Raw genomic sequence first — 22,509 nt, 5'->3', positions numbered from 1 at the left:
GGCCAAAAATGCTACGTTAAAAAAAGGATAGATGAAGTTGAAACTCTGATGGCTAAAGTTTTTAAAGTTTAGTTAAGGCTGATATGTTGAAACCAATAGAGCCTTACAATTACCATTAAATGATTAAATCAGTTGAGAGTTATGACTATTATAAGGATATTTTAGGGCATTCTGTCAAGAATTATAATCAGTTTTGTTAGAAGGTATAAAGATTGATGGACATTGATCAAATAAAATTTTATGAAGAGAAAAAAGATTTGACAAAAGATAAAGTGTCTACCATTGATGCACCGAAAAAGTTCGTATGTAAACTTATGACCATCTATTATGATGAAAAACTAACCCTAATGCCAAAGAAGCCTATCTCCCGACTAGTATTAACTATTAAAGTTTCTAACTTCTTTTCATATCAGAACGATAAAGTAGTACTATAAAAGTATGATTATGATGTTATGGTTAACTCAGATATTACAAACATAATAGGCATAAGAGGTATGACCTAGAACGGGTGATGTTACACTCCAAAAATATTAGACAAAGCTAAGAGAGAAAGAGCCAATGTTGAAGAGGAAAAAGAAAGTCAGAGTAACCCTATGGTAGTCTTTGATAAAGAACACCAAAAGTCGATCTCTAAAAATGAAGCTTGTAAATTTTTGAAATTGATAAAGCATAATGAATACAGTGTGGTAGAACAGTTGAATAAGATACCAACTAGAATTTCATTGTTGTCACTTTTGTAAAGTTTAGAGTCCCATCATAATGCTTTACTGAAGGTGTTGAATCAAGCATATGTAACCCATAATGTATATGCTAAGTATGTGAAATAATTTGTTGGTAATCTAGTAGTCTCAAATTACATTTCTTTCAGTGATGAAAAGATTCATCTCGAAGGTTGAGAAAGTACCAAGGCTGTTTATATTACTATTAAGTGTAAGAGTTATATAATAGTGTAAACACCATTTTTTTTAATTTTAATTTTTATTATTTAAATTTTTTTTCTTCATTTCTGCGTTTGTCTTCTTCTTCCTTTCTTTTTCCGTTTTTTCTTCATCCTTATCTGGTTCAAATCTGGTACACAATCTCTAAAGTCAAAAGTACCACCGATAGCTGCCAACGACCGACAAGCCGCCAATCACGGACGGTAGGTGTGATTTTTCAGTTGAAAAATGGGATTCAAATCTCAAAAAATCTGAGATTTGAATCCCAACAAGCTCTATAAATAGAGCTTGTAAACCAGACCAAAGGGAGGGGGAAAGCAAGAAGCAACAAAAAAAAAAAAAGATTCTGCCGAAAAAAATTTACAGAAACAAAAAAAAAAGCAAAAGCAGTCCCCTGGAACGGGGAACCCAGCACCAAACTACACCTACAAAGACACTCAACAAAAACAAACCAGAAAACACAAAAAAAAAGTTTTTTTTTTTACCAAAACTTTGAGAGCAGATCTAGGGAAGTGAGGATTTTTTTTTGGTGAAAAAGAGGTCAGATCTGCACTCAGGAGGTCGAGAGGAGTTCGTGAGAATTTTTTTGGAATTTTTTGGCATCGCTGACGGACGGCCACCGGACCCAGGTCGCCTGAAAAAAAAAAGGGGAAGAAAAGTTTTTTTTTCGGAGGAAGGAAAGAATGAGTGAAAAAAATTTTTTTGAACCTTTTATATAAACCCTCATAACCAAAACGACGTCGTTTCATTAAAGGCTTAAAACGACGCCGTTTTGAGCACAGGATCCGCGCTTCAACCAGCGACCCGATCCGGGATCCACGTACCCGACCCACGACCCGCTTTCTTCATCAGCTCAGATCGGCCTGACTGGACCGAAATCGAACCGCCCAGACCGAACCGAACCGGTATTGAACCGCCCAGGCCGAACCGAACCACCGGACCGAATCGTCGAACCGAACCGCGCGTTGACCGGACCGTTGATCGGTCCGATTCAGGTAAAAATTTTTTTTTTTTTGAAAATTTTTTTTATATATTATTTTATTAATATTTATGTATATTAAAATATTTATATTTGTTAGATTAAATGATGAAATTGTGATTAAATTTTTTTTATGTGATTATGTTAATAAACTTTTAAAATAATAATATAAAAATAAATTTAATAATAATACTAAACTAATAAAAATTAAGAGAAAAGGAAATTTTTATCCGATGATGAGATTCAAAGGTATTCCGAGTAGTGATGCCTACGAAATCTCTAGGTGAGAAGATTTTTTTTAAGTACTACCAGCGTATTGGAGTATTTATAAAAAATTTTCAATACAGTAAGGATTTTTTTTTAAATAATAAATAAAAATTGATTAATAAATTAAAAAAATATAAATAATAAAAATGGGAAGAAAAGAAATTTAATCCAATGATGGGATTCTAAAAGTATTCCGAGTAGAGATGCTTTAAGAAATCTCTAGGTGAGAAGATTCTTTTTTGTAAAATATTACCAGCATATTGGAATATTTATAAAAAAAATCTTCAATATGATTAAATTCTTTTTTTTCTCTTCAAAATTTCAATTAAAATAAAATAATTAATAAAATAATTAATAAAATTTTTGAATGAGAATAAAATGTGTGCATAAACATGAAAATACTTTGCATGGCATGCATGACATAATTTCTTACGAAAAATAAATTCGAGCCTCCAAAGATGAGATTCTAAAAGTATTCCGAGTAGAGATGCTTTAAGAAATCTCTAGGTGAGAAAGAGTTCTTTTAATGTTACCAACGTACTGAAACATTTTAAGAATTATTTCAATAAAAAGGTTTTAATTTATTTTTCTCGAGAACAATTTTTTTTAACATGACATTTTCTTACGAAAAATAAATTCGAGCCTCCAAAGATGAGATTCTAAAAGTATTCCGAGTAGAGATGCTTTAAGAAATCTCTAGGTGAGAATGAGTTCTTTTAATGTTACCAACGTACTGGAACATTTTAAGAATTATTTCAATAAAAAGATTTTGATTTATTTTTCTCGAGAATAATTTTTTTTAATAAATAAAAAAAAATCCAAGAAATTATTTTTCGAATATTGAAAATAAGATTGTTTGTATCAAAGTCAAAGGATAACACGTTGTTAATTGGTACCGTTTTTAACGGGCGTTTGGGGGTGCTAATCCTTCCCCACACGTAACCGACTCTCGAACCTAGACTGTTTCGCAGACCGTAAAATTATCTTTTTAATAAATTTTAATTAATTTTAAGATTTCATTAAAAGGATATGTTTTAATAGGTGGTCAATCGCACCTAGCCAAAAAAGATTGGTGGCGACTCCGTTATTTTTTATTTTGTTTCCAAATTCATCGGGCGGACATAAAATCGTTACGACAGCTTGGCGACTCCACTAGGGACGTAGCCTTTTGTTTTTGAGAGTCAAGCCAAAATTAACTACTTGTTATCCTTAAATTTTGATTTAAAATCAAATTCTTAAATTTTTATTCTTCGTTTTTAGTAAAAAAAACAAAAAAAAACAAAAAAAAACAAATCAAAAATAAAAAGCAAAAATTCACACACATTTCTCTTACTATGCCTCTTATGTTTTTTTTTTTTGTATATATTACTGTCAATAAATTAGGATATATTTGCACACAATGGCACGATGCATCTCATACATGAGCTCTATACCCGGGCTCCGTCCTTTATAGGAGGAAGTAAAGTACCTATTGCTTTCGTGAGGTGATAACCTCCGCAATGGCAAGCGAAATACTTTAACTCAAATTGAACCCTTTCCGTTAGTAGCCTGTAATGGGTGAGGATCGAGATGCCTTACTAGTCCAATATGGACGACAGTGAGGAACAATTTGGGAACCTTTAGACCTTGTCAATCCAAACCCAACATATAATAAGCCTAGAAAACCAGCCTTATGTAGAGCTCCATCCACTTTCTTGTAGAAAACACCTAAGAATAAAAGTTGTGTATAATACAAAACAAAACAAAACAAACAAAAAAAAATCTCAAAAAAAAAAACAAAAAAAAATAAATAAATGTTTTTTTTAAACCATCTTCACATTAACTCAATTTTGTTTCTTTTTCTTTTTGCATTAATCATATCATACAGTTTTGCATCGAGATATTTGCTCTAGGACATTTCTTCCAAGAAGTTTTCATGGATCCCATAGAACTACAGATTTGCTCATCCTCAGTCAGTGTGCCATGTAAGTCGTATAATGAAGTACATGTTTGGTCGAAAGAAGCTCAACAAAAGAATGGAGATTGTTTGCCTACCAGTTATGTGTCTAAGTTACCCAAGAAGGTGCATTTAGATCTCACACAGAACGATTTAAAAGAGTTAGCTGCTGTCTGGGGTCAGTTAAGTGAAGAAAGAAAAGAAAGCTTTTGTAAAAAGTATGGGCAGATTACATCCTTCATTTCAGTAATGGTTGATGAACAGTTGGTCAAAGCAGCTATACAGTTTTGGGATCCATCCTATAGATGCTTCACTTTTAATCAAGAAGATTTGGTGCCAACCATCGAGGAGTATTCGATTTTGCTCGGGATAAAACTACAATGTCCAGATAAAGTATTTACTCGAAAGCCAAAATCAGGTTATCGCAAAAAGTTAGCCAAGCTTATGGAGGTTAAAGTAGAAACCATTGATTCCTTTGTGAAGTCTAAAGGTGAACATCTCGACATTCGTTGAGATTTTCTCTGAAATTTCATTCAGGAGCATTTGGATAATGATCAAGGTATGGATGTGTTTGCTCTAGCATTGTATGGCATGATAATCTTTCCGAAGACTTTAGGTTACATTGAGATAACTGTGGTAGACTTTTTTGAGCAAATTAAAACCCAAGCAATTAATCCCGCTCCAGCAGTCCTAGCCGAAACCATCAGGTCATTGAATTTCTGTCGACGAAAGGGGAAAGGATGATTTATAGGATGTGCATCTCTATTATATGTATGGGTCAAAAGTCATTTCAAATGTGGAAAGAGTGCATTTTCGAAACCATACCTTCAAAATAAGGCACCACTCGAAGAGTTTTACAAAAGCCAATGGCCGACATTGAAGACTAAGGAAGAATGGGTCATTTTCTTGCAAAGGATTACTGGGGATGAAATCGAATGGATGGCGCCTTGGATGCCTCGTGTGCCTTTGTTGTATCGTGGAGGAAATGAGCCATGGATTCCGTTATTAGGGCTATGGGGCGTTGTGAGTTACGCTCCATTGATGGCACTTAGGCAATTTAGTGCAAAACAGTTTGTTCCTGCTACTCATGGCCTGGTCCAAGTAGAATTCATTTATGGGAAATCGAATCCATTAAGAACCTCGGAGCAGTTGATCCAAGCATGGAAGAGAACACAAAGAATGAGGTTAGGGCCTCTCATCGACAAAGTCACTTCTGACTACCAAATTTGGAAAGCAATGCGGCCTAGAGACATAATACTCCCTCTTGATGATAGCTCATATCAATTGGTTAGTCTTTCAGAAGAGGTGCAATTATCAGAAGTTGAGCTTATCAAGAAAGAATTAGAAGCTGAAAAAGAAGAAATAAGAAGAGAAAATTTGAAACTTCACGAGAAAGTAGGGCAATTAAAATATAAAGCGGAGGTACAATGGAGCAGATTAGAAAAAGTCATAAAAGAGCGAGATTTGGCTAATAGTGACTTAAAATATCTACACCAAGAAAATAAGAGGTTACGAGTTCAATTCAAAACTGAGAAAGTTACTAAGTCTTACTTTGGCCGACAACGTGAAAGGATGAGCTTCGAGAAGGAATAAACCAATGGAAGGGCAAAGCTCAAGAAAAGCAAGAGGAGACCATCAGAATTTCTCAAGAATGTCAGAATTGAAAGGAATTATACTCTACAACCTCAGCAAGATTGGTGGAATGCCAAAATGAAAAGAAAAGATTAAAATTCATGCTCGCAGAAGAGAGAAAAAAGCACCTCGAAGTATTGAATGAAAAAGAATCGCTTCACCAGGTGATCCAAGGGTTAGAGATACAACTAGAAGATCACAAAAGTCATAATTCAGCAATGATAGATGAGTGGCATAGAAGGGAAAAAGATTGGATCTTCACATGTGATTCAGAAAGGGATGCTCATATGAGATGGAAGACAGAAAGCTTAGGGAGGCAACAATACATAGAGCACTTAACTAATCAAGTTTGTAAGGCAGTGAGGAAAGCATGGGAGATGGTTGAAAAGGTAGAGGCATTAAGAAGAGAAGTCAATCCCATAGGAGAATATGGACAGCGTCTAGTGAACTTTCTAGATAAGGCAAAGGACCATTACGAGCAAGTCAAATGCTTTTATGGAGATAACTCTAGGATGATAAATCCTATGTAATAAAAGTTGTATGGATCAATAAAAATTTCTAATGTTGAAATTCGTCCAATAGCAAATATCTCTCACTTGCATTCATGCATCATATACATCATTTTTCATAAAATAAAATTTTTAACATATAGCATTCTAATTTTTTTTCTTTCTTTTTCAAAATAAAAACTTTGTGGTAATAAAGGTTCAAGAATAGCTCACCCATCAAAAATTTCGGCCCAACCTACTCGTCATTCATACAATACCAGGATACAGACAAGAATCATGGAGCAAGAACAGACCAGTCGATTTGAGAGAATTGAGAAAGCTCAAGAAAAACTAAAAGGGGATCTTAGCACAATAATGGATATGCTCAAGAAACTTGACAAAGGAAAAGCAGTGGAAGAAAATCCTAGCTTTCAAGAACAATCACCAGATATGGTAGATCCTGTCTATCTTCCAGGGTTTGAGCCACGACTGAACCAACCTTCACAAGGAACTAGAGTACCAATTCCTACTCCTGGTGGATATCCTAATCCTTATCCAGGAATGACATCTACACCTACTCCAAGACAATTTTAAAATTTTGTTAATCCCATTATGATGGAAAAACCACCTGAGCCAATCTTAGTTCCTGATTTGGATGATCCCAAGGAAAGAGAAAAGCTAGGGATGCAAACACCTGAAAAGGTAGAAGATACCAGTGCCCGAGAGAAGATGAAGTTATTGAAAGAAAGGCTTAGAGCTATAGAGGGAATGAATTTTTATGGCTCCACAGATGCGGCTGACCTTTGTTTAGTTCCAAATGTGGTAATTCCACCTAAATTCAAGGTCCCTGAATTTGAAAAATATGATGACACAAAATGCCCAATGACCCACATCACCATGTATTGTCGAAAGATGACAGCATATGCTTAAGATGAGAAGTTGTTAATGCATATATTTCAAGATAGTCTTATGGGTTCTGCAGCTAGATGGTATGTCCAGCTAGATAGGACTCATATTCGTTCTTGGCAAGAGCTTACAAAGGCATTCCTTACACAATATCGGCATGTCACAGATATGGTTCCAGATTGTCTGTCCCTTCAAAGCATGGAAAAGAAAGTAATTGAAAACTTCAAGGAGTATGCACAAAGATGGAGAGATGTGGCTGCACAAGTTCAACCTCCTCTCACTGAGAAAGAAATAATTGTTTTATTTGTGAACACTTTGAAAGCACCATACTATGAGAGATTAATAGGCAATGCAACCAAGAACTTTGCAGATATGGTGATATCAGGTGAGATCATTGAAAATGCCATAAAAAATGGTAAGCTCGATGCGGGAGAGACAAGTGGAGCAAGAAAAGGTGGAGCTCCCAAAAAGAAAGAGAATGAGGTTCAAGCAGTGAACTATATGGGGCAGCAATTCAGAGGTTTCACACCTTATCCTACACCAGTATACCAGACCCATTACCCTTCTGTAAACCATGTTACATCCATCCCTCATTCATATCAACCATACCAGTCATTACCACAACCAACTTATCCACCTCGTTTTCAGCCATCCTTTCAGACACTCACCTATAATCATCCTGCTACACCTATCAGACCAGGATGGAAACCTAATCCTAATATTGGTTTGAAAGCCCCGAGAAATACCCAAGAAAAAATCACTTTTGATCCCATTCCCATGACATACACAGATTTGTATCTCAGACTTGTTGAGAAACATCTGCTTGCTCCTGTTATCATTGAACCTATGAAACCTCTGTTTCCCAAATGGTATGACCCCAATGCACATTGTGATTATCATTATGGGAATCCAGGTCATTCCACTGAGAACTGTACTGCTTTGAAGCGTAAAGTGCAGGGGTTAATCAATGAAGGAGTATTAAATTTTGATACCAGCCAACAAGGGACTCCAAATGTCAATGGAAACCCTCTACCAAATCATACCAGACCATCAATAAATGCTTTGGTTGATGGGCAAACAAGCTATGTGAAAAGAAGAATAAAAAAGGTCAAAACTCCTATGGCTAAAATGTTCGAAGTATTGGTCAAAGTTGATATGTTAAAACCAATAAAACCTCAAAATTACTCTGAAATAATTAACTCAACTGAAAGTTGCAATTATCACAGAGGTGTTCTGGGGCATTCTATCGAGAATTGTCAACAATTCCACCAGGAGGTGCAAAAATTGATGGATGAAGGTCGAATACAGTTTTACTAAGAGAGAAAAGAATTGGTGAAAGCTGAAGTGTCTACCATTGATTCAAAGAATAAGTTTGTACGTAGACCGATAACTATCTATTATGATGAGAAGCCAACATCAAAGCTAGAAAAGCCCGTCTCTCGACCAGTGGTGACAATTAAAGTTTCTGGCCCTTTTCCATATCAGAATGATAAAGCAGTACCTTGGAAGTATGATTATGATGTCGTAGTTAACCCAGATACTGCCAACATAACGGGTGTAGGAGGTATAACTCGAAGTGGGAGGTGTTATACCCCAGAAGCTCTAGAAAAAGCTAGAAAGAAAAAAGCCAAGGTAGGAGAAGAAAATGAAAGTCAGAGTGGTCTTGACACAACCCTAGAAAAAGAATGGCAGAAGCCAGTATCTGAGAGTGAAGCAGGTGAATTTTTGAAGTTAATAAAACATAACGAGTATAGCGTGGTAGAACAACTTAACAAGATGCCAACTAGAATTTCGCTATTGTCATTATTGCTTAGTTCAGAATCACACCGTAATGCTTTGTTGAAAGTGCTAAATCAAGCATATGTGTCTCACAATGCTTCTGTTGAATATGTGGAACAGCTTGTTGGCAATCTGACGATTTCAAACTATATCTCTTTCAGTGATGAAGAGATTCCTCCTGAAGGTAGAGGAAGTACCAAGGCTCTTCATATTACTGTGAAATGTAAAAGTCATATAATGGCTAAGGTTTTGATTGATAATGGTTCATCCATCAATGTTATGCCTATGACTACTTTGGCAAAACTCCCTGTTGATGGATCTTATATGAAACCCAGTCATATGATAGTGAGAGCTTTTGATGGAACCAGAAGAGAGGTGCTAGGAGATATAAAAGTGCCATTGCAAATTGGCCCATGCATTTTTAATGTGAAATTTCAAGTTATGAACATCTCTCCTTCATACAGTTGTTTATTGGGTAGGCCGTGGATCCATATGGCAGGTGCTGTTCCATCCTCATTACATCAAAGAGTCAAATTCATTGTCGAAGGGAAGCTAACATGTGTGGCAAGAGAAGAAGATTTATTAGTAACTCAACCGATAAATACTCCTTATGTGGAATCGACAGATGAAGCTCTAGAATGTTCTTATAGATCCTTCAAGATTGCCAATGCAATATATATAGCTGAAGGAGCTAAATTATATTCGCCACACTTATCTACGACTACTAAAATGGTAGTCAAACAGCTTACCAAGATGGGATGGCAACCTGAAGCCGGACTTGGGAAGAACTTACAAGGAATCACAAAGCCATCGACCATATATGAAAAGAGAGATAGATTTGGCCTGGGATATAAACCAACAAGAGGGGACAGAGTAAGAATGGTGAATGAGAAAAGAGATAAAAGGATAGCTAATCTTAAGGGATATGAGCCGGAGTCAGAGCCCATAGTCATTCCATACCTCTATGATTCTTTTCACTCAGGAGGATACATTTATTCAGATTTATCGGGAGCCTCAAGTGCAGGATTTGTGGAAAAATTTTCAGAGCTAGCCATTCAAATAGTGGATGATGGAGAAAAGAAGAGTCGAAGTGAAGAGCTGTTCGTGTACCCTTGTCCTACAGATTTTGAGCTGGATAATTGGAAAGTTACAGAGCTGCCTGTTGTTTTTAAAACTTTGGAAAAGTAATGTGAAAACTTTAAATCCCTAATTACTTTCTACGAGTATTAGGAGATCTTTTATGGTGTGTTTATGTTTATCATTTTAATAAAAGACTTAGAAGATGCATCCACATTTCTTCTATTGTTTTTATCTCTATTTTACCTTTCATTCTTTTCTTTCTTACATTTTCTTGCCATTCCATTTTTGTGTGCCAATATTCTCTTCATCTTACCCTTTGCAGGGTCTCAAACAATGAACATGAAGATAATCATGGCAATAATCTCGGATTTAATTTTGAAAACTTAATTCATGTTGATGAACTTGATAATGAGGAAGATTCAGATAACTACACACTGCCTCCTGATTTGTTAAAATTAATAGAACAGGAAGATAAGCTAATTGAACCCCACCAAGAAATTACTGAATCAGTAAATTTGGGAGATGGTGAGAACAAAAGAGAGGTCAAAGTTGGTACATCTCTTTTACCAGCTGAAAGAAAAAAGATAGAAGAGCTGCTTCGAGAATATGTAGATGTGTTCGCGTGGACTTATCAGGATATGCTAGGACTCAGCACTGATATTGTAAAGCACAAGTTACCTTTAAAACCAGAATGTAAACCGATGCAGCAAAAGCTAAGGCGCATGAAACCCGAGATGTTGCTAAAAATTAAAGAGGAAGTGAAGAAACAATTCGATGCTGGATTTTTAGAAGTGGCAAAATATCCTGAATGGGTAGCCAACATAGTGCCAGTTCCTAAGAAAGATGGAAAAGTGAGAATGTGTGTTGATTATCGAGACTTGAATAGAGCAAGCCCTAAGGATAACTTTCCTTTACTTCACATCGATACTCTAGTGGATAATACTGCTAGGCACTCCACATTTTCCTTTATGGATGGTTTCTCAGGCTATAATCAGATCAAGATGGCTCGAGATGATATGGAGAAAACTACATTTGTGACCATGTGGGGAACATTCTGTTACAAAGTCATGCCTTTTGGGTTGAAAAATGCTGGTGCTACTTATCAAAGAGCAATGGTGACTCTTTTTCATGACATGATGCATAAAGAAATAGAAGTGTATGTAGATGATATGATTGCAAAATCTCGTGAAGGAGGGGATCATATAGTCAATCTCAAAAAGTTGTTCAACTGGTTGAAAAGATTTCAGTTGAAGTTGAATCCTACCAAATGTATATTTGGAGCCAAATCAGGAAAGCTATTGGGCTTTGTAGTCAGTGAAAAAGGAATCGAAGTGGACCCGGATAAGATACAAGCCATCCAAAACTTATCTCCTCCTCATACCTCAAAAGAAGTGCGAGGTTTCTTAGAGAGATTAAATTATATTGCTCACTTCATCTCTCAACTCACTTATAAGTGTGATCCTATTTTCAAGCTTCTCAGAAAACATGATCCTGGAGAATGGAATGATGAATGCCAAGAAGCTTTTGATAAGATCAAAGAGTATTTGTCAAATCCACCTGTGTTGGTCCCACCAAAGCCAGGAAAACCTTTGATTTTGTACTTGACAGTGCATGAAAATTCAATGGGATGTGTGCTGGGGCAAAGAGATGAAACTGATAAGAAAGAACGAGCAATTTACTACTTGAACAAGAAGTTCACTGATTATGAGTCAAAGTATTCACCATTAGAGAAGATGTGTTGTGCATTAACCTGGACAGCTCGAAGGCTTAGACAATACATGCTTTATCACACTACTTGGCTCATAGCAAAGCTGGATCCTATTAAGTATATCTTCGAAAAGCCCTCATTGACAGGAAGAATAGCACGGTGGCAGGTTATGCTTTCAAAATATGATATCATTTACGTGACTCAAAAGGCTATAAAAGGGAGTGCAATAGCTGAATTCCTTGTTGATCGTGCAGTCGAAGATTATGAGCCAATAAAATTAGATTTTCCTGATGAGGATGTGATGGCCATTGAAGAAAATGAACCTGTTGAAAAATCATGGAGGATGTATTTTGATGGAGCTGCTAATGCTTTGGGTCATGGTATTGGGGCAATTTTGATATCTCCTGATGGACATTATTACCCCATCACAGCCAGATTAAATTTTAATTGCACAAACAATGTGCTGAATATGAGGCCTGTGTTATGGGTCTACAAGCAGCAATTGAAAAGAAGATCAAAGTGTTAGATGTGTTTGGAGATTCAGCTTTAGTCATTTATCAGTTACGAGGAGAATGGGAGACAAGAGGCTCTAAACTGATTCAATACCATAAATACATCTCTGAGTTGGTTAAGCAATTTAAAGAAGTTCAGTTTGAGCATCTACCTAGAGAGGAAAACCAAATTGCTGACGCACTGGCTACTCTAGCTGCAATGATCAAAATAGATGCAAGTATTGAAATCCAACCCATCAAGCTGGATGTGAAAGATGTACCAGCACATTGCTCAGGTGTTGAAAAAGAAATTGATGGAAGGCCATGGTATCATGACATCATGCAATACATTAAAAGCCAGCAATACCCAGAACATGCAACTGAAAATGATAAGAGGACTATCAGAAGATTAGCTATGAGTTTCGTCATTGATGGAGATATCCTTTACAAAAGAGGTCGAGATCAAGTGCTCTTAAGATGTGTAAATGCAGCTGAAGCAAAAACGATTATTGAAGAAGTGCATGATGGAGTTTGTGGGGCACATGCAAATGGTCATATGATGGCTAGACAAATTATGAGGGCTGGCTATTATTGGTTGACAATGGAGAGTGACTGTATTGATTATGCTAGGAGATGTCATAAATGTCAGATTTATGCTGACAAGATTCATGCTCCACCATCAACATTACACGTTCTAGCTCCTCCCTAGCCATTCTCAATGTGGGGCATGGATGTCATTGGTCTCATCACTCCAAAAGCTTCGAATGGGCATAGATTCATTTTTGTAATGATTGATTACTTCACCAAATAGGTAGAGGCTGCATCATATGCTAGCGTGACCCGATCTGTGGTATGTAAGTTCATGAAAAGAGAGATAATATACAGATATGGGCTTTCGGAGACAATTATTTCTGATAATGCCAAAAACTTGAACAACAAAATGATGAATGAAGTATGCACTCAATTCAAGATCCGCCATCGTAATTCGACACCATATCATCCAAAAATGAATGGGGCAGTGGAGGCTGCGAATAAGAATATCAAGAGAATCCTGGAAAAAATGACTGAAACTTACAAAGATTGGCATGAGAAGTTACCTTTTGCCTTGCATGCTTATAGAACATCAGTCAGAACGTCTACTGGAGCCACACCGTTCTCTTTGGCATATGGTATGGAAGCTGTGCTACCAGTCGAAGTGGAAATTCCCTCACTGAGAGTCCTGATGGAGGGAGAGTTAGAGGAAGCAGAATGGGTTCGAAATCGTTACGAGCAGTTAAACCTCATAGAAGAGAAAAGACTGTCAGCACTTTGTCATGGTCAATTATATCAAAAGAGGATGATGAGAGCACATGACAAGAAAACTCGTCCCCGTTGCTTTAGGGAAGGAGACTTAGTGTTAAAAAGATTCCTTTCAAATCAACATGATAATCGGGGGAAATGGACACCAAATTGGGAAGGCCCGTATGTGGTGAAAAAGGTTTTTTCTGGCGGGGCATTGATTTTGGCAGAAATGGACGGAGGTGATTTACCTACCCCAATGAATTCAGATGTTGTGAAGAAATATTTTGCTTAAAAAAAATAAAAGAAAAAAAAAGAGAAAAAAAATGATGACTTATCTAAGTTGAAAACCTGGAAAGGCGACTTAGATGTGAAATAAAAGCATCATCAAGAAAAGATCCCACAATGCAGGGGCAAGTGTAGTTTGATGAACTCTGAATAATCAAGGAAGCCATCTGATTTAGTTTTAGAGAAAGAATCTGAGAATATTTTGTTCATGATTATCTTGTGATCATCCTTTTGACACTTTTATTTCAACTCAAACACTTTGACATACACTTGTTATAAGCTATAGGAAATACATTATCCTTCATTTGAAAATAATGCCTATCCTTTCCTTTATCCTTATTTGATATATATATATATATATATTTTCCATCAGAGAAATGTGTGATTGCATTTTATTTGTCTTGAACTTAAAATGATGAAAAGAAAAACAAACATGAAAGATCTCAGCATTACTTTTAAAGTTGACAAAGGCAAATGAAAAAGGATGAGAAAAGCATGACAAGACATTGATGTTGTAGACTTTTGAAGAAAAAAAATATTGTGGTCAGATGTTGAAGACAGATTGGTCGTATAAGAATTCGGATAAAAGAAGCCGAAAGTGAGAGATTTCGAGAACCTTTTTACTACAATGAACGATTTTGATTGCATTACATGCATTGCATCATGAGCACTCAGTACATGCATCCATGAGAAGTTGTAACAAAGATAGAAATTTTCTTTTTCTTAATGAAAAAAAACAAGATTTTGGTAAAGACAATGATCAAACAAAAGAATTCAAAAGAGAAATTTACTTGTTCAAAGATGAAAACTCAAATTTGAAAACAGATGAAGATTTTAAAGTTGTTGAGCCTCTGCTGAGAGGAGCCTTTTCAAGAGAATTTTAAAGTTGTTGAGCCTCTGCTGAGAGGAGCCTTTTTAAGAGAATTTTAAAGTTGTTGAGCCTCTGCTGAGAGGAGCCTTTTCATGAGATTTTAAAGTTGTTAAGCCTCTGCTGAGAGGAGCCTTTTCATGAGATTTTAAAGTTGTTGAGCCTCTGCTGAGAGGAGCCTTTTCAAGAGAATTTTAAAGTCGTTGAGCCTCTACTGAGAGGAGCTTTTTCATGAAATTTTAAAGTCGTTGAGCCTCTGCTGAGAGAAGCTTTTCCAAGGTGAATTTTAAAGTTGTGGAGCCTCTGTTGAGAGGAGCTTTTTCATGAGATTTTAAAGTTGTTGAGCCTCTGCTGAGAGGAGCCTTTTCAAGAGAATTTTAAAGTTGTTGAGCCTCTGCTGAGAGGAGCCTTTTCATGAGATTTTAAAGTTGTTGAGCATTTGCTGAGAGGAGCCTTTTAAACTTTCAAAAATATCGATTGAACCTCTGTTGAGAGGAGCCCTTTTCTGTCGAACCAAAAAAAAAATTTTTTTTTTCTCTTTCTCCTTTTCAATGTTTCATCTTTCCAAGTAAAATGGTTGTTTATTTGTCTTTGCCTTATTTCTATTTCACAGAACTAGGCAAAGAGGGGCAACTGTAAACACCATTTTTTTTAATTTTTATTTTTATTATTTAAATTTTTTTTCTTCATTTCTGCGTTTGTCTTCTTCTTCCTTTTTTTTTCCTTTTTTTTCTTCATCCTTATCTGGTTCAAATCTGGTACACAATCTCTAAAGTCAAAAGCACCACCGATAGCTGCCAACGATCGACAAGCCGCCAATCACGGACGGTAGGTGTGATTTTTCAGTTGAAAAATGGGATTCAAATCTCAAAAAATCTGAGATTTGAATCCCAACAAGCTCTATAAATAGAGCTTGTAAACCAGACCAAAGGGAGGGGGAAAGCAAGAAGCAACAAAAAAAAAATTTTGCCGAAAAAAATTTACAGAAACAAAAAAAAAGCAAAAGCAGTCCCCTGGAATGGGGAACCCAGCACCAAACTACACCTACAAAGACACTCAACAAAAACAAACCAGAAAACACAAAAAAAAAAGTTTTATTTTTTTTTACCGAAACTTTGAGAGCAGATCTAGGGAAGTGAGGATTTTTTTTGGTGAAAAAAAGGTCAGATCTGCACTCAGGAGGTCGAGAGGAGTTCGTGAGAATTTTTTTGGAATTTTTCGGCATCGCTGACGATGGCCGGAGTTCGCTGCCGGCGAGGACCACGGCGGCCGCCACGACGGACGGCCACCGGACCCAGGTCGCCTGAAAAAAAAAAAGGGGAAGAAAAGTTTTTTTTTCGGAGGAAGGAAAGAATGAGTGAAAAAAATTTTTTTGAACCTTTTATATAAACCCTCATAACCAAAACGACGTCGTTTCATTAAAGGCTTAAAACGATGCCGTTTTGAGCACAGGATCCACGCTTCAACCCGCGACCCGATCCGGGATCCACGCACCCGACCCACGACCCGCTTTCTTCATCAGCTCAGACCGGTCTGACTGGACCGAAACCGAACCGCCCAGACCGAACTGAAACCGGTATTAAACCGCCCAGGCCGAGCCGAACCACCGGATCGAACCGTCGAACCGAACCGCGCGTTGACCGGTCCCGTTCACGTAAAATTTTTTTTTTTTTTTTGAAATTTTTTTTATATATTATTTTATTAATATTTATGTATATTAAAATATTTATATTTGTTAGATTAAATGATGAAATTGTGATTAAATTTTTTTTATGTGATTATGTTAATAAACTTTAAAAACAATAATATAAAAATAAATTTAATAATAATACTAAACTAATAAAAATTAAGAGAAAAGGAAATTTTTATCCGATGATGAGATTCAAAGGTATTTCGAGTAGTGATGCCTACGAAATCTCTAGGTGAGAAGATTTTTTTTAAGTACTACCAGCGTATTGGAGTATTTATAAAAAATTTTCAATACAGTAAGGATTTTTTTTTTTTAAAATAATAAATAAAAATTGATTAATAAATTAAAAAAATATAAATAATAAAAATGGAAAGAAAAGAAATTTAATCCAATGATGGGATTCTAAAAGTATTCCGAGTAGAGATGCTTTAAGAAATCTCTAGGTGAGAAGATTCTTTTTTGTAAAATATTACCAGCGTATTGGAATATTTATAAAAAAAATCTTCAATATGATTAAATTCTTTTTTTTCTCTTCAAAATTTCAATTAAAATAAAAGAATTAATAAAATAATTAATAAAATTTTTGAATGAGAATAAAATGTGTGCATAAACATGAAAATACTTTGCATGGCATGCATGACATAATTTCTTACGAAAAATAAATTCGAGCCTCCAAAGATGAGATTCTAAAAGTATTCCGAGTAGAGATGCTTTAAGAAATCTCTAGGTGAGAAAGAGTTCTTTTAATGTTACCAACGTACTGGAACATTTTAAGAATTATTTCAATAAAAAGGTTTTAATTTATTTTTCTCGAGAACAATTTTTTTTAACATGACATTTTCTTACGAAAAATAAATTCGAGCCTCCAAAGATGAGATTCTAAAAGTATTCCGAGTAGAGATGCTTTAAGAAATCTCTAGGTGAGAATGAGTTCTTTTAATGTTACTAACATACTGGAACATTTTAAGAATTATTTCAATAAAAAGATTTTGATTTATTTTTCTCGAGAATAATTTTTTTTAATAAATAAAAAAAAATCCAAGAAATTATTTTTCGAATATTGAAAATAAGATTGTTTGTATCAAAGTCAAAGGATAACACGTTGTTAATTGGTACTGTTTTTAACGGGCGTTGTGGGGGTGCTAATCCTTCCCCACACGTAACCGACTCCCGAACCTAGACTGTTTCGCAGACCGTAAAATTATCTTTTTAATAAATTTTAATTAATTTTAAGATTTCATTAAAAGGATATGTTTTAATAGGTGGTCAATCGCACCTAGCCAAAAAAGATTGGTGGCGACTCCGTTATTTTTTATTTTGTTTCCAAATTCATCGGGCGGACATAAAACCGTTACGACAAATAGCCTAGGTTCTAGTTGATAATAGCTCTTCAATTAATGTTATACCTATAACTACATTGACGAAACTATCTGTTGATATATCTTATATGAAGCCCAGTCATATGATTATTCAGACCTTTGATGAAACCCGATAAGAGGTATTACGGGACATAAAAATGCCATTACAGATTGGTCGTTGCACTTTTAATGTGAAATTTTAAGTTATAGATATCTTACCCTTATATAGTTGTTTATTAGGTAGGCCACGGATTCATATAATAGATGTTGTTCCATTTTCGCTACACTAGAAAGTTAAATTCATTGTTGATAGAAAGCTAACATGCATAGTAAGAAAAAAAGATTTATTGATAACCCGACCTGTGAATACTCTTTATGTAGAGTCGTAAACTAAGCTTGGAAATGCTCTTATAGATATTTTAAAATTGTCAATACTCATAAAATATCTAAATTATATTCATAATACATGTCTACTGCTACTCAGATGGTTGTCAAGCAGTTTATAATAATGTGATGGCAACCTTGAACCAGATTAGGGAAAAATCTATAAGGAATTATGGAGTCACTAATAATATATGACAAGAAAGATAAATTCAGCTTGGGATATAAGCCAACAAAAGAGGATAAAATGAAAATGAAAAATGAAAAATGAGAAAAAAAAAGAATGGCTAATCTCAAGAAATATGAGTGAGTGTCAGAGCCAATGGTCATTTCTTACCTCTAATATTTTTTTCTATTGGGAGGATATATCTATTCAGATTCAACTGAAACCCTAAATGTAGAATTTTTTAAAGCTTTTTTTGAGTTAGCTATTCAGATGGTGGGTGAAGAAGAAAAAAAAGTCAGGATGAAAATCTGTTCATACGCTTTTGTCTATTATCTTTATAACTTTTGAAAAGTAATGTGTTGTGAAACTTGAAGTCCTTAATTACTTGTTCTATAAGCATTAAGAGATCTTTTTTGTGTTTTAAGTTTGTCATTTTAATAAAAGACTTAAAAGATGTATTTGCATTTCTTCTATTGTTTTCATTTTCATTCATTCTCCCATTTTTATTTTTCTTGCCATGCCAGTGCTGTGTGCCAATATTCTCTTGATATCACCCATTTGCAAGCTTTGAAATAAAGAATATGAAGATTATCATGACAATAATCTTGGATTTGATTTAAAGAACACAATTCATGTTGATGAACTTAATAATGAAGATAACTCAAATGATTACACTTTACCTTCTAATTTTTTAAAACTAATAAAGCAAGAAGATAAGTCAATTAAGCCTTATCAGGAAGTTATTGATTATTAAAATTGAGAGATAATAAAAATAGAAAATAAGTTAAAGTTGGTATATTTCTTCTACCAGCTAATAAGTAAAGGTTAAAAAATTGTATTGAAAATATGTGGATGTGTTTGCATGATCTTACTAAGATATTTCATGAGTTAGTATTGATATTGTAGAGCATAAATTACCTCTGAAATCAAAATGCAAACTGGTAAAACAAAAGTTAAGATGCATGAAACCAAAAATGCTACTAAAAATTAAAGAAAAAAGAAATAAACAATTTTATTTTGGATTTTAAAAGATGAAAAATATCTTGAATAGGTAGCCAACATAATGCCAGTTCTTAAAAAAGATACAAAGGTAAGAATGTGTGTCAATTATAGGGATTTGAATAAGGTAAGTCATAAGGGTAATTTTTCATTGTCTTATATCAATACTTTAGTAGATAATAATGTTCATCATTCTACATTTTCCTTTATGGATGGTTTCTCAGGTTACAATCAAATCAAAATGGCTCAAGATGATATGGAGAAGATAACATTTATAGTCATGTAGGGCACATTCTACTACAAAGTTATGTCTTTTGGATTAAAACATGCTGATGCTACTTATTAAATAGCAATGGTGACTCTTTTTCATGACATGATTCATAAAGAGATAGAAATATATGTGAATGATATGATTGCAAAGTCTCGTGAAAAAAAGCATCAGGTAGTCAATCTTAAAAAGTCATTTGATAGATTGAAAAAATTTTAGTTAGAGTTGAATCATGTCAAGTATACATTTGGTGCTAAATCAAAAAAACTTTTAGGCTTTGTGGTTAGTGAAAGAGGAATCGAAGTAGATCTGAATAAGATACATGCCATTCAAAACTTATCCCCTTTTTATACTCTAAAAAAAGTACGAGGCTTTTTGGGAATATTGAATTATATTGCTCGTTTCATTCCTCAACTCATTTACAAGTGCAATCCCATTTTCAAGCTTTTTAGACAACATGATCTAGGAGAATAGAATGATGAATGTCAAGAAGCATTTGATAAAGTTAAAGAGTAACTTGTCAAATCTACCTATGTTGATGTCGCAAGTTCAGGAAAACTTTTAATTTTATATTTAACAATACATGAAAATTCAATGGGATTCGTATTGGGGTAAAAAGATAAAACCAACAAAAAGGAACAAGTGATTTATTACTTAAGCAAGAAGTTCATTGATTATGAGTCTAATATGTTGTGCACTGGCTTAGGCAACTTTAAGGCTCAGACAACACATGCTTGATCACACTACTTAGCTCATAGCAAAATTGGATCTAATCAAGTGTATCTTTAAAAAACCTTTATTGATAGGGAGGATAGCAAGATAGTAAGTTATGTTTTCAAAATATGATATTGTTTATGTAACTCAAAAGGCAATTAAAGGAAGTGCAATTGCTAAGTTCAGTATTGACCATACAGCTGAAGATTATGAACCAATGAAGCTGGATTTTTTTTATGAAGATGTGATAGTTGTTTCTCAAAGTGAAGAAAAAAAACCTATTGAAATATCTTGATAAATGTATTTTGATGGAGTTACGAATGCCCTAGGTCATGGTATTAGGGTAATTTTAATATCTTCTAATGGATACTATTACCCCATCATAGTTAGATTGAATTTCAATTACACAAATAATATGGCTGAATATGAGGTTTGAGTTATGGGTTTGCAAGCAGCAATTGAAAAAAAAAGATTAAAGTGTTAGATGTATTTAGAGATTTAACTCTGGTCATATATCAGTTACGAGGGGAATGAGAAACAAGAGATCCAAAGTTGATTTGGTACTATGATTATATCTCTAAACTGGTCAAATACTTTTAAAAAATTTAGTTTAAGCATTTGTATAGAAAAAAGAACCAGATTGTTAAGCACTGGCTACTTTGGTTGCAATAATCAAAATAGATACAAATATTGAGATCCAACCCATCAAGTTTTATGTGAAGATGTACCAGCACATTACTCAAGTATTGAGAAAAAAGTGGATGGAAAGCCATGGTATTATGATATTCTGTAATACATCAAAAGTCAACAATATTCGAAGCATGTAATAGAAAACGATAAAAGGATTATCAGAAGGTTAGCTATGTGTTTCTTCTTTGATAGTGATATCTTTTATAAAAGAAGCCGAAGTCAGATGTTTATAAGATGTGTGGATGCAATAGAAGCAAAAAGATTCTTAAAGAAATACATGACAAGGTTTGTAGGGCACATGTGAATGGTCACATGATGGCTAGACAAATTATGAGGGCTGGTTATTATTGGTTGACAATGCAAAGTGATTGTATTGATTATGCTAGAAAATATTATAAGTGTCAGAGTTATACTAATAAAATTCATGCTCCTCTATTGGCTTTGCATTTTTGGCACCATCTTAGCCATTATCCATGTGAGCATGGATGTCATCGGTCTTATCATCCTAAAAGCTTCAAATGGGCATAGATTCATCTATTATGATAATTAATTATTTCACAAAATGGGTATAATCAACATCATATGTTAGCATGACCTGACGGTGTATTTATAAAGAATGAGATAATGTGTAGATATTAGCTTTCAAAAAATATCATTTCTGACAATGCCAAAAACTTGAATAGCAAAATGATGAATGAAGTGTGCACTTAGTTTAAGATCCATTATCAGAATTCAACACTATATCATCCGAAGATGAATAGGGCAGTAGAGGCTGCAAACTATAATATCAAGAAGATCCTAGAAAAGATTACTGATACTTATAATGATTGACATGGAAAATTGTCTGTTGCTTTGCATGCTTACAAAAAACCAGTCAAAATATCTACTAGTGCCACCCCATTTTTGTTGGTTTATTATACTATCAAAAATTACATCAATAATTTAAGTTGTATAAATTTTGAGTAAGAGTAATTTTGATCAGTAAATAAATTATCTTATTTTAATCCTTGTATATATCAAATATAAAATAAAATAATATTATTTAATCTAACCATATTCATAATATCATCTTATTTTATCATATCATAATCTTATATACTAAACATAAACTAAATATCTTTTATTATATTAGAGTTGAGATTGGTTGTGGACAAAGAATTTAGTTCACACTGAAAGAAAAAGATATCATAATATTAAGAGTACTTTTGTGGGATTAATTATGTTATAAATTGAGATTGATAAAAATAATAGTTCAGACACTCATAATCACACAGGATACATTTAAAAATGTGAAACATGACAATTAATCATACTGATAAAAAAGGTGAATGATAAAGTGTCCCATTTTTTAATTAAAAATTAATTTTTAATAATTTCAAATAAAAAATATAAATTTAAAAAGTAATTTTCATTTTTGACAATTATACTGATTCCCGAACCTTACAACCTAGGCAAGGGCTTATCTTTGGGTATAAACGTGGAGTTCTCTAATTTGGACATTAAGAATGTGCAAGAAACCTATGCTATGGAATCTGCTGATTGTTGTCAAGGCATGAAATAGATATTATGGAATCTAGGAATAAATTAGTAGAGCTAAAGCTAACA

Source organism: Durio zibethinus, chromosome 14 (genome assembly GCF_047325235.1).
Source record: "Durio zibethinus cultivar Kanyao isolate XHJ-2024 chromosome 14, ASM4732523v1, whole genome shotgun sequence".
Taxonomy (NCBI): domain Eukaryota; kingdom Viridiplantae; phylum Streptophyta; class Magnoliopsida; order Malvales; family Malvaceae; genus Durio; species Durio zibethinus.
Note: the sequence above shows the minus strand (reverse complement) of the source record.